General features: G+C 39.7%; 1 long non-coding RNA gene across 1 annotated transcript; it reads right to left on the bottom strand.

Moving 5' to 3' along the window:
* Positions 1–1,174: 1,174 nt before the first annotated feature.
* LOC144581331 (uncharacterized) lies at positions 1,175–3,947 on the bottom strand. Its single transcript, XR_013531944.1, has 3 exons — positions 3,428–3,947; positions 2,065–2,197; positions 1,175–1,538 (listed from the first exon to the last, which is right to left on the bottom strand). It is a non-coding gene; the product is annotated as an uncharacterized LOC144581331 (long non-coding RNA).
* Positions 3,948–5,676: the final 1,729 nt, after the last annotated feature.

Below are 5,676 nucleotides of genomic sequence, written 5' to 3'. Positions count from 1 at the left end.
GTTGATTCCACTGCACTCCAGTGGCTCTAGGTTCATGAAGGTGAAGCCCCCATCTGCAGGCAGGCGGGACACCAACAACCTGAGCTTCTTCAGCTGCTTGGCTGATAATATGATAATATAGGGAAATAGACTCAAGAAAAGTTTTGAGTGACCTGCAGATTCCTTTAGAGTACTTACTTGTACATTTTTAACTTCTTTCCCCTGTGGCTCTGTTTATTATTTGTGATGTATATTTGTTTTCTTACTTGCCTCTTGTGGAATGTTTGTTTCAAAGGATTTTTTTAAAATTTTCCTGTTGGATATGTGAGTTTGCCTGTGAGCACTTTTTCGTGAACAGAATATGAACTTATGTTTATTTTTTCAGATGGAGTCTCACTCTGTTGCTCAGGCTGGCTGGAGTGTAGTGGTGTGATCTCAGCTCACTGCAACGTCCCCCTCCCAGCTTCAAGCAATTCCCCTGCCTCAGCCCGCTGAGGAGCTGGGATTACGGGTGCGTGCCACCATGCCCAGCTAATTTTTGTCATTTTAGTCAAGATGGGGTTTCACTATGTTTGGCAGGCTGGTCTCGAACCCCTGACCTCAAGTGATCCACCCACCTGGGCCTCCCAAAATGCCGGGATTTAAAGGCATGAGCCACCATGCCCGGCCTCATTTGTTTGTTTACGTATTTTAACTCTTGTTCTGTATTCTTCACGTACACATATTGTAGAGTGATTGTAATATTTTATCTATTGACTCACTACTTTAGTAGGATTTGAAAAGCAATGTTTTCATTCACTGAATACAGTGCTGCAAATAGGTTGAACCTTGCTTGGGTAGCACTGTCATTCTTTCCTTCATAAATTCTTCAGGAACTCTGATACTATTTTCCCCCACCTGAGGAGAACGTGCAGATATGAAAATTCGTGTGAGTGAGTAGGTGTGAAAATATAATCTGAAAGACCAGTGAAGTTCAGAAGTACAATTTCGCAGTGTTTGCATTTTTAATTCACATCGTTTTGAAAACGCTATTTGCAGAGAAATGAAATCCTGTATTCACGTTCATGTTAAAGACACACTCGTGAATCGTTTTCAAGAATGAAATGGAAACAATCCAAGGCCATGCGTTAGTTTAGGAAGTAATAACACGGCAGTTGTTATGAAGAAACACCATATTTATTGAATGTATGTTTAGAGAGATTTTAGAAGGCTTAAGTCAATATTTTAGCTTTTGTTGCTCTGGGGTTTTATCAGACTGTGACCAGACTGTAGCGTGACTAGTTATAGTCGCTAGGCTACCAAAGTCTCTGGGCTGCAGTAATTATTGCTGAAGAAAGTGGCAATGAGTTTGGCTGTTTAAGGAGAGTAGATGAATGAGCAGTTTCTACCCGAGGCCTGGCTTACTGGGTGGCCTTCTTTTGCTGACGTAGATAAGATCCAGGGAGCTGTGGACTCACTATAGTAGCTAGGGCTTTGAGACTGGCGAAGCCTATTTGCCTCCAACTGCCATAGCCAGTTATTGGCCTGCACATAATGGCACTTCCTGGACTCACCGACTCCTGTGAATTCAAACACAGAATTTGGATTTAAACTCTATCCCAACTTCTAAAACTTAGATTTAAATTTAAGTGGATAATAAGGATCTATTCAGAAGAAAGGGAGACATCAGTTAAGTGCATAGGTAAATTATCCTGATCAAATACATTCAAAAATATCACTGACAACTAATCCTTAAAACGTTATTTTCACTAGGGAAACGGAAAATGTTAAGCTCACCTTAAGCTCTGAGGTATAAAGATAGAATTATTAGAATAAGGGAATTATGTAAAATATCTATTTTGTTTGAAGAGCAGCATACTAGTGATTTAGCATGGCTAGAGATTAACAACCCATGTAAGAAAACTCAGATATTAACAAAGGTTTTTTTCAGAAAGTTTGTTCTGTAATTAAAGAATTTGAAAATTTATTCCTACTGATCAATGATTCATTTGTACTTCTCATTTAGGCATAGGCTCTATATCCATTTATACAGAAACAAAGTGATAGTTTCTAACCTGTTAAAAGACAAAAAGAATGACCGCATACCACATTTGCATCAGAGTCTTTGGCCTGAGTGATGAAGCAAAGGACAGAACTGCCTATGTCAGGGTACAGATGGGCACAACTTGAAGCTTCCATCACTTGCATCTTTAACATCCTGGACTCTCATCGGTCTCTCCTAGAAAGACAAATGGACTATAACTATCCCAAAGAACATACGTTACATGTAAACACTAAGCATTGAGATGAGACCACGATTTGTCTTATTCCTAATGTCCTGTAAACACATTTGCATCTGTAACTTATACAAAGAAATTCAGTTTATTTTATCATTATTATTTTATACCCTACATTAATGTATTTCATTCTTTTTCTAGTCTTTTTTTTTTTTTTTTTTTTTTTTTTGAGATTGAGTACTGCTCTGTCACCCAAGCTGGAGTGCAGTGGCGTGATCTCAGCTCACTGCAACCTCCACTTCCTGGGTTCAAACAATTCTCCTGCCTTAACCTTCTGAGTAGCGGAGATTACAGGAACACACCACCGTACCTGACTAATTTTGTATTTTTAGTAGAGATGGGTTTTCCCCCATGTTGGTCAGACTGGTCTCGAACTTTTGACCTTAGGGGATCCACCCGCCTCACCCTCCCAAATTGTTGGCACCACGCCTGGCACTTTTTCTTGCTTTTTTTTGAGATAAGTTCTTGCTTTTACACCCAGGTTGGAGTGGATTGGCATAGTCTTGGCTCACTGCAGCCTTGACCTCCTGGGTGCAAGCTATCCACCTGCCTCAGCTTCCCACATAGCCACATAGCTGTGCAACATCATCCCTGATTATTTTCCTTAGGTGAAGTCTTCCTATATCTCCCAAGATGGTATCAAACTCCTGGGCTGAAAGGCTCCTCCTAGTTAAATCTGCCACAGTGCTGGAACTATCCATAGCTCAGCCACTGCGGACAGCCTACTCACATTTTCATCGCTTTATAGATGCCACTCTTCAAAATTAACAAGTCAAGTTTAAATTATGCAATTTGAAATTCCGAGTGAAGTTCCACTTCATTTTCATGTAAAGGTAAAAAGAAACAAAATAACAAAACTCCTGTTTTTCCTTTGTCCAAAAGTTGGCCGAGTTGGGAATCAAATCATCTCTACTTTGGTTTATAAAACTTGACTGTACAGAGAAAGATTTTCATATAATTTTTTTCAGATCTGAATTCCTGTGACGTTATCATCACTATCATCGTCGTATAAAACATATACAAATTTCCTAGTGGGTATCTGATGAGGATTAAATGCATTATAGTTAATAATGAATACAGTTGTACTCATAGTTATTCTCTGAACCATAATATTAAGAATATGAACCTCATGTCTTTGAGCTACTACCCTAATGAGAAAAGTAACCGCTGACCTGGAATAAGATTTCGTGGCCCAGCGAGCCAGCATTCTGCACCATTCAGGTTCTTCAGATAGCCCAAGGGTGCTAAGAGCTGAGTGGGAGTCTGGACCTCTTGAAGGAGAAGTAATGCCAGGTCATTCCTTGCTGCCCCACTCCCCATCCGGAATCTCTCATGCAGTTAAATGGTAGACACCTTAACAAGTCTCAGGGATGCTCCTGGGTACCTCAGGCCCAGTGTCACAGCAGTGCCTTCAAGATTCCTGTGTATGTAGGCAAAGGTAATTAAAGTACATCCACTGGAAAACCTGAACCCTTCAAGACGACACCAGGATTTCCAGCATATATTTTTAGCCATGATACAGTAGGCAGGTTCCGAGTTCATCAGAGAAATCGGAAGTTTATGAATGGAGAGTCCACACACAATGGGATTGCAGAGGAATTAACCAACAGAAGTACCAATTAGCCAAACACAGAGAGGCAATTTATTTTTAGCCTAAAACAAGAAAGTTTTCTGTGTAAGTGAGATGGACCACTTGAACCAGGGCCGGGGCTTGTGAGATTTTTCTCAGAAAAACAATCAAGAAAGAGTTTTATTATTTCCACATTTCGATGTGAAAAAAGCCCGCGAGGTCGTGTGAATCAGATGAAGTTCAAGTAAGCACTCATGTACAAATAGCAGTTTCGCACTACGGAAGTTAATTTGCACGGAGAATCCTTCAGCAATATAATTAAGGGATAATGAATTATAGGGTATAGGAAGAGGCGCACAAACCTACATGTTCCGGACACAGTGGGCAGCTGTGAGAACCCAAGAGCTACTAATTGTGGAACCACTGCAGATCTGACTGCCACAGCTGATGATCACAGCCTGCCAAGGCATGGCATATCACAGAGAAATGTGATTTGCCAAAACTGAGGGGAAAAATAAGCACAGTTAATCTGTAGACCATTTTTTAAAGTTTTCCATCCCTCCTTGTAGGAATTCACTCAGGGTGGTGGCACAAATACTAAGCGAAAATATTTAGAGAAAGTTATTGAATAGTGTCGCAAACCCCTTTGGAAGACCTAAGGGTTTTTCTTTTTTCTGTAGTTTTTGGCTGAAAGCAGCCTAAATTCTTTTAAAATTTATTTAATAAGCAAAGCAAATAGCTAAGGTTTAATGGGGCAGTTTAGTTAATATCTTGTTTACTCATGTGGTTTTAAAAGTAACTTCTGAGCTGGATGGCCCTCTCAAGGAGAGGTCGACCAGGAAGATTACCATGTAATGCTGTTTACTGTGGGCATCAAAACCTGCACTTTTAACATATGGTGGTGTTGACTCAAGTTTAATTTGTCAATTAAACTTTACTAACTAAAAGTGAGTCTCACTGGCTGGTGGGAGTGTGGGGCGACAGTTGCAACTGTTATAGTGCTCTCCAGGGAGTCTTTAAGAGGCCATGGACCCTTAGCCAAACTGGCAAGACATAATATCTATGTGTCAGTATACTTCAGTCATCCATGGCTGAGTCAGGTCAGCAGGACAGACCCCGCGGATGGTAACCCCAACAGTAGTGCACAAATATCGGGCAACTCTGACACCTCCTATTTCTGCAAAACCAGGTAAGCATCTTTAAATATGACTAGCAAAAAACGAATGTCTGCCTATTTTTGGTTAGTGCATATTTCTTGAAAAAAAAAGTGTTCCTCTTACTCTTTTTCCAAGTTTATAATTTCTTTATGTCTTAGCTTACATTTGTTTAGCTGAAATGTTAGGAGTCATTCCACCTTTCTCCCCCACTGCAACATTTATGTAAGTACGTGAAAGTTCTTGAAGTAGGTAGACCACAAAAAAATAATTAAATTTGAAGAAATTAGAAACGTGAAAAATTTGGAGATAAGTCACCTTTCCCCCAATTGGAGGGGGTTTGTCTTACTAAACTGATAATCTTAGGGAGATATCAGACCAAGACTTTAAATGAAAATTCAAGTTTGAGGTTCAGGAAGGAGGTCATATTTTCATGAATATTTTAGAGTTCCTCAGAAAACTGAGTTGAGGCAATGCTGGTCAATAAATATATCGAGATAAAATGAGAACGTAATTTGTCAATAGAAGGGATAATAAAATAGATGAAATAAGAAGCATAACTAACATCTTCAGTGTAGTTGTCATTGAATTAGACTTTCGAGGATGTGAGCAAATTATTTCAGCCTACTTTGTATTTTAAATGCAGTATTCACTGTAGCTAGGGCAATAGGAGGTAGCTATAAAATAGCTGTGGTTA

This window comes from Callithrix jacchus, chromosome Y (genome assembly GCF_049354715.1).
Source record: "Callithrix jacchus isolate 240 chromosome Y, calJac240_pri, whole genome shotgun sequence".
Taxonomy (NCBI): domain Eukaryota; kingdom Metazoa; phylum Chordata; class Mammalia; order Primates; family Cebidae; genus Callithrix; species Callithrix jacchus.
This window is presented reverse-complemented; position numbering and strand designations above follow the sequence as displayed.